The sequence below is a fragment of the Topomyia yanbarensis genome, chromosome 2, assembly GCF_030247195.1.
Source record: "Topomyia yanbarensis strain Yona2022 chromosome 2, ASM3024719v1, whole genome shotgun sequence".
Classification (NCBI taxonomy): domain Eukaryota; kingdom Metazoa; phylum Arthropoda; class Insecta; order Diptera; family Culicidae; genus Topomyia; species Topomyia yanbarensis.
Window position 1 is genome coordinate 31,631,160 of NC_080671.1, and position 11,849 is coordinate 31,643,008.

At 42.9% G+C, this 11,849-nt stretch overlaps 1 protein-coding gene across 2 annotated transcripts in view; it reads right to left on the reverse strand.

Moving 5' to 3' along the window:
• Positions 1-8,119, reverse strand: part of LOC131682040 (nuclear hormone receptor FTZ-F1 beta) — a 113,120-nt gene extending 105,001 nt beyond the window's left edge. The window contains exon 1 of one of the 2 annotated variants that reach the window (XM_058963211.1): positions 6,889-8,119. The gene's annotated coding sequence lies outside the window, so the exon portion shown is untranslated. The remainder of the gene's footprint in view (positions 1-6,888) is intronic. The other variant, XM_058963212.1, reaches the window with a different exon arrangement.
• Positions 8,120-11,849: the final 3,730 nt, after the last annotated feature.

Below are 11,849 nucleotides of genomic sequence, written 5' to 3' on the forward strand. Positions count from 1 at the left end.
CAGTATATCAGTGTGCCAATCCCAAAATAATGTTAATGATTCACTGAGACGAGATATGCTTCAATTGCGTGAAAGTGACTCATCTTGTGAAGAACTGCCCATCCGCGGTAGAATCACAACTCTGTCCAAGTGGCACCACATTTGCCTTCGATGTCGGTCAGTTCCGTGATGAAGTAGCAGCTGCGTAGAACCAACAATCAACAAAGGTAGAAGAGGATATACTAAGTACGATTCCACGAAGTGTGGGCATTGTCCGACGTGTTGAGAGTACGGGCGCCAAAAGACGTTCAGATAGATGTAAGGTGACATTCTGGGCGGCTTTTAAAAGCAAATTAGTGCTTAGTAAGTCCACCTGCTACAAAAAGCTGTACAGAGAAGTGGACGCTAACTCCTGAAGCAATTCTTAGCGTGTCGTGATGGCCAAAATAAAGGGTCCACCGACACCAGCTGAAATGTACGCTGACAAACTAAAAATTATCATGGAGGGTCTTTATCCGAAGCACGATCCAACCGCAAGGCCGCCTACACCGGTGACAATCGAGTTTCCAACGACGAGCTCCTTACAGTGGCGAAAAGGCTGAAAGCGAAGAAAGCTCCCAGTCCGGACGGTATCCCCAACGTGGCACTGAAGACCGTGATCCTGGTGTTCACAGATAGATGGAAGACCCAGAAGCTGGTGTTGCTGCCAAAACCAGGTAAGCTACCAGGAGATCCAGCATCATATCGGCCTATATGCCTGCTGAATACTGCTGTTAAACGTCAAAAGGCTGACGAACTACACTGAAAGTGAGAACGGACTATCACAGAGGCAGTTCGGAATCCAGAAACGGGACGCCATCTTGAGCAAAGAGAAAGCATTGAAGCAAGGGAGAATGGGTAATCGCTACGGCGCCATAATTACGATCGACGTGACCAACGTGTTCAGCTATCGCCGTAGCACAGAATGCGGGTCTCGGACTATTTGTGCAAGGTTCCAACAGTTACTTTATGAACCGAGTACTGGTCTAAGAGACGAACATGGATCAGAGGTCTATTAGGGTCATGGCGGGAGTACCTCAGAGCCCCATACTCGGCCCAACGCTCTGGAATATAATGTACAACGGAGTGTTAACACTGGAATTGGCCGCTAGTCAATGAAGATGGCAGGGGAAGTCGCGATCGCGGTTTTGCAGATGCATTGTCTTCACGATAACCAGTGAGTTCCTTGAGGAGGTGGAGATGTTGACGGCAGAGACAATAGGTGTCGTTGAAACCTAGATGTCTGAAGCCAAATTGCAGCAGGCTCACCACAAGAGGTAATGTTGATCAGCAACCGTAAAAAAAATCCAGCTCGTCGTGATCAGCGGAACAGGAGGATATTCAATCCCATCGATGCGTCCGCTGAAGCACCTGGGGGTGCTGATCGACGATTACTAGCGTATTGGCAAGCAACATGCCGAATATTGGAGGAGCAAGATGCAGCAACAGACGTCTCCTGGCGGGTGTCTCATCCTCAATACTGAGGGATGGCTGTTGCGCTGAACTCAAAGCCGAACCGGACGAAGTTGTCAAGCACGTTTCGCCTAATGGCTGTTCGAGTCTCAAGTGCGTAAAGAACGATGTTGTCGGAGGTTGCATGCGTCTTTGTCGGGATGATTCCCATTTGCATCACACTGGCTGAGGAATGCTACCAGCGGAGAAATGCACGAAATGCAAGGAGACTGATCAGAGCGGACTCGTTGGCTAAGTTGCAGCAAGAGTGGGACAACGCGAAGAAAGGAAGGTGGATCCACCGAGTCACCCCAAATGTGTCTGCTTGAGTACATAAGAAGCATGGAGAGGTAAACCTCCATTTGACGCAGTTTTTGTCCGGGTAAGGATGCTTCCGGAAGTATCTGAATTGGTTTGGACGTGCTGCGTCACTCATTTGCCCGGAGTATGTGAACATGCAACAGACTCCGGAACTTGTGGTCTTCGAAAGCCCTAAGTTCGAAGGGGTTGCCTGGAGTAACAATTGACAATATCGGCAAAGAGATGTGCCACAACGAGCATATCTGGGACACTGTCAACAAAGTAGCTACCAGAATACTCTCCGAGCTGCAGAGAAAGGGATCAACAAAGTAGCTCCACCAGCTAGAAAACCGCCGTGAAACTACAATTCGGGTCTCGGAAGAAACCGCCACCTGAGAACTCTCCATCGGTGTTGATTAGGTCCACCGCCGGGGACCAGTTGAGTAGTGCACCGGGTTCGAGTCGTCGGGGCGCCAGCAAACTGGACAACAGACTCCACTGGAGTTGCCGGACCGACCTCGACACCCTGCCGGGTTGCTTGTGAGTAGGCTAGATCCACCGCCGGAGATAAGACCGAGTAGACCGCGTCTAATAACTAGCAGTGGGTCGTTTGGGCACCAGTGAACCGGAAGCTACGCTCCAACCGGAATCGCTGAACAGACCGCCGGGGACTAGATCGAGTAATTCGGGATGAAGTGGAGAGCTAAATGGCTCACGGAAAACAACATCGATATAGGGAGCAATCTAACACTGGGGTATTCACAGTAGGGTACATTCACCGTCGTGGACTATCGGAATACATCGTGACAAAATGGGAGCTAATTAGCTCACGAAACAGATATGCTAAATGTGAACGAACTTCTCTGCAACGTATTCTTCCGTAATTACAAGAGTCTTTGCGCTGACAATGAAAAGATCTGTCCGCAACTTCTTGTGGCAACAGTAGATGTCGATTTACAATCAGTGGTGCAGCACAACAGTCCGTAACAACCTAGGAAAAATTATCGAAACAAAGGTATTAACATTTTATTTCATGAAAATTACTAAAACAAATCAGTCGTTGTTTCGAAGAAATTCTAGCACTTATCCCACTTGATGCCATTCATCAGCCAGAACATACCTCCTACCCTTAAGGTCTCGCCTAGATAATTCCACCAATTATTCATCCAACCAGTGGTTGGACCCTTGATCCTCAGTTTCTATTTCGTTACACCTTTATACTTCTGTTAGACGAAACCGAGGAAAAGTTGGTCGACTCAGCTCTTCTGGGATGGAACTGGACTCCATTGTCCTTGTACCATTGCAGCACGTCCTTGCTCTAATGGCAAATGGCTAGATTTGAACCATTTTCGGGAGTTAATGAAGTGTAATACTCGATGGTCAAGATACTCCATTTAGTATAAGTCCAAATTCCTTGTCTTATCTATCGCAAAAATCCTTGTTAAGTTGCCAGAAGATGAGATTCCTTGACAAATCATAATTTTTTTTCGCGAGACTTTATTTTGCCAGGAACTTTTCCGTGAGCCGAAACAGAATTTGAGCTCTGGGATTTTGTTGAAATCAGCTTCAGTATAAAGTTCTTCTTCATCATACTTCACATCCGTCGAATTTTGTTAGTACCAGGCCGTACAGCTTACGGGCTCGGCTTCCTGGTACTGTTTGTTGTTTGGGGCTTCGGTTAGATTGCTTAATTGCTCGATGTCATTTATAGCGATGATGAGACACGAGACAGTTCTGAGAATGAATGAGAAAACAGAAGTGAGAATTAAATTTGCGTATCGTTGGTGTGGAAAAAGTTGTAGATAAGAGACATATAGATGAGATTACGAATAGCCAACACGTCTTGAACCGGATCATACAATGATCTTTCTTAGTTATACCTTGATAACCAATGAAAATCAAGAATATTTGCTGACTGAAACAAAGGATTGTTGCAGAAGCCAACCCCATTTGCAATAAAGCGCCGTGTCGGTGATGAGTACACCATCAATCTCCAGTTCCCACGCGGGGACGTGAACATGATACCACCTCGTAAAACGTGTAAAACGTGAAATTGAATGGAACCGCACACATTTTTCAGTTTCAGCTTCCACCGCATGACGATAAGGTGGTAGTTATAACGTCACGTGCGGCTAAAATCTACAGGTGACAAGGATGCGGGTGGACCTGTATCCATTGAACAAAATTCCCCTGTATTTTTATTATGTCAGGAGCTTCTAGAACGGTACAATTGGATGCCCTTTGACTGGGTAACGATTGAATTGATTGGAATGCAAGCCAGGTATAGCATCGAACAACTTGGGTACGTTGTGCACCAGTAGCAGAAGCATTGGTCGATTCTTGGAAGATCCCAACACCCGTGATCCCGGTTACGACAGCAAATGTTTCGTCTAGTTGTGAGTGGGATGAACGTTGATCATGCAGAATTATTTACGTGACTTTATTGGAATCTAGAACGCTTTATTTCTTGGTATATCGTCCTGTCTCAGAAACTCTTGGGCGATCGCTAATCTGCTGGTTACAACCGATTTCTGGATAGCGTCTAGCTCCTTCTCCAATTTCAGTTCTTTCAGCGTTTCCAGTAGCTTCTCGGAACCTCATCCAACCTCCACATTTCCGTCAACCACAACTCTACAGGGTCATTGGTTGATATCTGGAAGTTTTTCACCAGATTGTGGTTTAGTGGAACGGTGACGTCAATTATGGTGACTTAGTGTCGACCGTTTTCATACAGCAGTATATCTGGGCGGTTGTGGTGTAGAAATTGGTTTGATAGAACAGTGCGATGCCAGTACTGCTTGAAAGGGGACTTTTTCAGAAATGGCACGGACAGGTTAGGGTAGTTCGATACAATTTCCTCCAAATGACGTTTCAGCGCTAATTACTGATACAAAATAATATGGCCAATGGTCTCTTGCGGTGAATGACACTTCCGGCATATGTCCTAGACGTTTTAATGCCAAAGATACCTCCTGTAATTCCTCGTCGGCATGATCGTGTCCTGGATCGCTATCATGTTGGCCTCGATCACTGAAGAAAGGTTACCTCGCTTGAGCCACAAGTTCGATGCAACCTTGTTGACGTACGGCTGCTCCAGCTGGTGTAGGAGGGCACCGTGCTCTGCAATCCTCTACAATCTGCAGATTGCAGTTAAGGCTGTATTTCGCTTACGCTAGCTGGAGTACTTCAGTTACGGTCCGTAGCACAAACTACTCGATATACTCCATGTCCGTTGGCACTTTCCACAAAGTATTCTTGCAGTCATCGCACCTGCGCTACGCGTAGTGCCTGGATGCTGACTATCCCTTGCCCTCCCTCATACCGTGGCAAGGTGAATCTCCGCCGACTAAGGATGCCTTCCTCAATTATCTCTCAAGACCGTCCAGGTCAGTTCGGCTGCATTTGATGACGCCGAAACTGTAGGTCAACACGAGGACAGCAAATGTGTTGATTGAGCTGACCTTTTTTACCCGCGTCCAGGAGACTTCAGGACACAGTTCACTCGACTCAAGAACTTATCTCGGAGCTCAAGCTGGATATCGGTGTGTCGAATTCCGGGAAGCTGCCAGAATACGAGATACTCATACGATTTGCCACGAACTATGTCCCGAATCATCTCACCTTCTTCGATTTCATAGTCATCAGTGTCAACCGCTTGCCCTAATAGTAGCTGAACAGATCGGCATTCCTCTGGGTCAAATTCCATGCAGATGTCATCACTCTTCCTTTCGACAAGTTTGATGACTATACCCAAGCGTTCCGTTGAGTCAGCGTGGATCTTGAAAATGTCCATATAGAAGGTACGGGTCACCTCTTCTGATGAAGCTTTTTGTACCAAAAGTGTTGGACACCGTCTGGTGCCGATGCTGCGCAATTCCTAAGGTACCGCATACATCATTGGTTTCGATAGTGACAACTGACCTCTCGTCAATTTCTGTCCATTCCTCCTTGGGCCTTAGCCACGGTTGCCCTTTGCGATATTGTCCGGGGGCTTCCCAAATACCGACCCCAAAAGCTAGTGATGACATAGTCGATACCTGGTAGACCTTACCAATTAAATCGGGCTTCTCGTGGCTCATTTTGTCATAGTACGCTTGCTCGCTATCACTACATATCCGATTTTGTTGACGCCGCTTTGCAGAGTCAGTGTAATGTCTTAGCCAATTTTATAAGAACCTCTTAACACAACTCCCATCAGAGGCCAACAAGAGAGTCGTTGAGGCACGATGTTAGATTTGACAAATGTTAATTTAAACCAAAAAGTCAAGTATTAACAAATTCGGCGAAGAACTCCATACTTCATTGAATCTATATCACATAGGCAATGTGTTCTGGCAATGAGATTTCGATAACCTGAACTCCGAGGTCTTTGAGTGATTCGACTATCTATTTGCTCAAAATCTATTTCCAAAAATAGGATAGCTTTGCGATTTCCAGGGAGCATCTATTTGGTCTTAAATAAGTTGTAACTTTATTTTGTTTCAGATTGTCAGCGACATTGTTCACTGTTTGACTGCTTCGACTTTTTTTCGTCGTCTACCAAAAATAGTCTTAATATTTTTTTTCCATTTTCATTAAAGTTTTTCTGTAAATAGATACAGACGCCTCTGCCAGACAAAAATATGTGGAATTTATCGCCATTCTGGTAAAAATAAACTTCCTATTTAATCTCCAGTGTATATCAATTGAAATCAAATATTTGAAATAACTGCGCAGTTGTATACAATATGTATTTGTCCCATCCAATGACAATTCCCTGCACAAAGCCTTGTGCATGTCAAATGTTGCTTCTGAACTTCAATATTCATAATAAAACAAATGTGCTCCATCGAAATATGGTTTAGAGTATTCCGTCCATTCTAAAACGTTGATTGTCCATTGCTTAAAACCATTGCCATACCCGTTCGAAGCTTTCACGGAAGCTAGAAATTCCAGCACTGATTCTTTAAAACACTGATTAAAATCCCAACACACAAGATTCCGCCAACGATGAACTCGCAGCCCACTGCCGCAACGTGAAGCCTAAAATCAAAACCTGCAACCCAAGAAAGCATAAACAGAAGCAAAGAAAGAAAAAAAAACAACAACCCAATAAGAATCAACTCTCGCACAACTTACTTTGGGTCCCGAAGGTTTCAACTTTTATCCGCAAGCTTGCTATGTTCCACTGCTTCGCGTATTCCACCTCTCATTCGGACGCCAGAGTTTATTGACACTAGCCGAGCCGTAGCTGTTTCTCGTACACCACCACAGCTGCACAATGGCAGCAACCGCAAACACTACTAAACGCCAGCCAGCCTACTTGCTGCTGCTGTTGCTACTGCACACACAGGTAAGAACGACAGTCCAAACAGAGCAAAGAAAATAAAAACAGAAAACCGTCGTTTATGCTGGCTCCCTCTCTCTCTGTATCTGCACACTCTCTTTTCAGCCGCTTCCTTTCTACACATCCATGCAATTTTGCACAACACTGGACTTGTTTGCGCTGTAAATCCAAGTAGGCTGTTTTGGGGGCCACTCACTCTTTTGCCCGATTCTTCCTTTCGCCTTTCTTTGCGATCCGCGACCTCCACACAGGATGGTCTCTATCTCATTTTCTGGTTTCTTCTATCCACAACACCTTTCGGTTGTTGTTGTTGTTGTTATTATTATTCTCCAATGTCGTCGCGTTTCACCTCACCTTCTTGCTGCTTGTTTGCTTCGCCTACGGCCAACGTTCATGTATTGGTAGCGAGTGTGAAGGAATCGAAATCGGATCGAGGTGAATGACGAAAAAATCTGCACTTTTGTACGACTTTATTCACCGATTTTTGTCCACCAGATTGTGACTGGTTTCCACCTAAATCGCCCCAGTTTAAAATTTTCTCATCACTCTCAGCTTTAAAAAATTCAGTAATCGATCCAACTGCAGCACTTAATTTTTTATTCAATTTCACTAGCACGCCAACAGCTTCTTGGAAACACGTTTCCCCTTATCGCAAAATCATCGCCAAGGTCAAACGGAAACAAAGGTGTAAATATTGTTCCTAATCGCGTCAATAGCAGAAAAAAATTGCACAATGAAAAACAACAGCAACAGAGTCGAAGCAAAACAACGGTGCTGATATACAACCTACTCCCACCTCGTCTCAACCTTTTTTTCTCCTTCACAAGTCAATACCAGAGAAGCAGAAAAAAAACTATCACCAATCTGGTCCCACTCTTCACTTCTTCACACCACTCCAAACCAGCACGAGAAAACGGTGAGTATCAGAATGCTGTGCGAACGGGGAACAGAAGAACGGAAGATAAAACCTAGAAACGCGTTCACTCTCGCCGCCGACTCGAACTGAACTCGTCTCGATCGCACAAGGAGCACTGGACTGAACCACCCGAATCGCGACTCTCGGGTCGGGCCTCGGCTCGGTAACACGCTGCTGCATGGCATGGTTTGATCGAAAGCTTCGCCGCTTTGTTTCGCGGAATGAGCGAGGGAGACAGACATATTGGAAACGAACGAAAGGGAATGATACGAGCGAAGGTGGTGTGGTGCGTTCAGCCGATGTTGCTATGGCGAGCGAGATAGATTCTGGGGGGAGTAAAAGAGAACGGGAGAAGGAACCGGTTTCAGTGTGGGCACGTATAAAATGTAAACGTCAAGTGCCACCATTTTTTATATGGAAGTTTTTCAGGTGCAGGTCGCGGTTGTGGGTGTAGTGTTCGAATGTAGATGTCGCTTTTGCGGAAGAAGTTGAACCTGTATCAGAGTTTGAATAATTATTTTGAAATTTTTGCTGAAGTTTATTATACTTGATAGCTAGGGATGATGAATGTTTTACAGTTGGGACGGGTATTGTGGATAGCAACAATATAAGCCAAATTGATTGAACCAGTGGATAGTTGGATAATATCAAAATTTTCCAAAAAGATCTATTTGGTCAGAATGCGTTGAATTGAAAATAGTAACAGAAACAATTATGAGTAAGAATAATATATTCCTAATCAATCATTCATCATTAACTTCGTTCAAAACCAACACACCTTCTCAATTTTATCATATGCAATGTAAAATTATTAAATTATATATCATAAACTTGATACTAGTTTGGATACCAAGTAAATTAAAAATGACCATAATATGAACCATTGTTGTATTGATGAAGCTCAAATAATTTCTGTATTACACATGATTAAGAGCGATAGGTACCACTCTCTTACCCTATCACCCGTAATCTGTCAATAAATGGAATCCATTATGAAGGATGCGGTTTTTGTGGTCCGAATGCGATTGAACTTAGACTGAGAAATAAAAATATGCATAGTTAGCATACTTTCTATTCCCGTCCGTTTTCTTCTGCTGTGATTTTTATGCATTTTCATGCATATACTTATAGTAAGCATTCAATGAGTGGATAGACCGAATATGTCCAATGCATGAAATTTACAGCAGAAAGGAACTACATTTACACACACAACGATTTGCACATACAAATCAAGGATAAAAACCTTCGTGTCAGTTCTCTGGTCACTACGGAAATCCAACGCTATTAAGCAAAACTTGACTACAGAAATCAAATCCAGCAAACCATGAACATTTCTAGCGGCTGGTCATTCTATTACGATGAATACCGAAGCTGCGTCTAGTACCTCCAAATAACCAGTAAGCACCATCTGCGAGGAAGCAAATGCAAAAGTGTGTTGCGTTCACATTCGTAACCCGTGGGAGCAAAAAAATCAGAGACAAAACCGCGAGCAGCACGAGACACTATTACCGATGACGACATGGACGTGTCCGATAACGATAGAGAGGTGAATGACACCAAAGTTGCCGTAGGCCATGAAAGATATATTTCTATGTACCCTCCAATATTCAATTTTGTTTTATTTTTATGTGTTGTAAATGTTTAGAAACACCTCGTCAAGTTTGAGTCAAGTTAAATAAACGAATTAGACATATTTGAAATAATAAAGACACCGGTGACCAGTGAGCTTTCGGTTTAAAGAATTTGTATAAAAATTGAAAGAAAGTTTCCCGCATTTTTTGTACATTGCTCATGAATGAACAAATTTTAGCTAAATCGACAGCTTTAAACACGCTTTTTACATGTACGGAAAAAAATTGTTCCCAAAATCGTGAATAAAGTTCCATGAATTCTGGAACAACCACGTTCTTACGTTACGAAAACAGGACCACGAACAATCATCATGGCTTTTATAATTATGTTCAATTTCTCTAACGCCCGCATAACGCTATTATTAGTGAAAATATTTATTTTTGCTTTATGAACATAAGTCATGTTTTCCGCCATGTCATTACCAAATGGATTTTCTGTACGTGAACTAGTATAAAACTTTAAGAACATTATTCATAAAACCAAAGTTTGACTTATGATGTTATTCATAGATTTATGAACTTTAGTTCACAAAATCAAAGCTCATGAATTATTTCGCGTAACTCGGATTTTATTCATGAATTAATCCACGTGAACTAATTCTTGTTTCTTAATATATATGTCACGATCCAATATTCGTGCTCGAGAAATAGTTCCTAAAATCATCAAATATTATTGTCGCCGATACCCCTTGTTTCGGCGCGTCACTGGTGAACCAAATGTCCTATCCCTCGCTATCCTAACGTCACGACCGGGCAGTGCAAGTACTTTGACAGACGGAATCATCAAAACAACACAATAGGTCAATCAGTCAGCAGAATTGCGGTGATTTAGCTAGTGAAGTGATAAAAGTATTCCCAACCCACGTTCAGTTCGCACAGTTGCAGTAACCCCAAGAGTTAAATTTGTAGAATTATTAAGTTAGACTTTAATTTCCGTAACAGCCACGCAGTAAGTGGAAACCTAAGGAGGGAACAGAAGAATCAAGGTATTATTATAAAACTACACACTTTATATACTAGAAACTATATACTTACCCATATCTACCGCTAAAACCTAACCTAAATTCACCATCGTCATTGTAGAAAAATCTAAAATCAGCAATCCACAGTACAGTAAGAACCTGAAATACTAGAAAACACTGAAAATGTAAGAAACTTACCTTTATACTTACCTACAATTGCGACTAATTAAAATTAATAAATTGCAGCCTTTTAGCTGTGCAGTAATCAACTAAAAGAACGGTGTTTGTTCCGACTTCGGGAACAATTATTCATGTATTCGTGAACTGATTCACGATCCCTAGTATACTAGTCACGATTTACCATTCGCTTTCGCGAAATATGTCACAAAATCATACAATATTATTCATGTATTTGTGAACTGGTTCATGATTCCTACAGTAATAGTCATGACTTACCATTCGTGGTCGTGAATTCGTTCATGAAATCACAGAACATTCATGAACAGAATGTCACGACTTAGCATTCGTACATTTTTATGATCATGTTTATATTGTTGCGACACTCCAAGTGCATCACATCTTTACAAAACTGGCAACGCGGAATAAAGTAATGATATTTTGGGTACCAGACCACCAAGGAATCGATGGTAACGAAGTGGCCGACCAATTAGCCAGGTGTGGTACATCAAACATGTTTGTTGGACCATCAAACTAGAACTTTCGGCTTGGGCTACTACCAACTAATAAACGTTTGGCGTAACGTAGTAGGCGCTCGACAAACCAAAAAAATCATACATCCAGATACAACGAGAGCCAAAAAACTAATGGGTTTAAAACGAAAAGATTTACGTATAATCACAGGTTTAGTTACGAGACATTGTCCTGCTAAGCATCATCTGAAAAAGAATTGGCAAAGGTCAAGATGACATTTGTCGATTCTGTAACTACTAGCCCAAGAACTCTCTGCCAATGTGCAGGAAGAAGGAAGCGATTCTTCGTAAGGTATCTTATGACGTCTCACGAGGTATGTAATACCTGTCCCAAACGGATCCTCAGCTACATTAATAATGTACTACCCGGTTGGAACGACACATGTGGTCAAACAAACAACTCGCTTCCAACTACATTGATTCGAACAATTTGTAACATGTAGAACAAAAAGGGGCAGACACAAGAGATAACCTGAATAGTGGTCGCAGTGGCAAAGTTTCCCCTAACAAAAAAAAGCTAGATCAGTTATCATC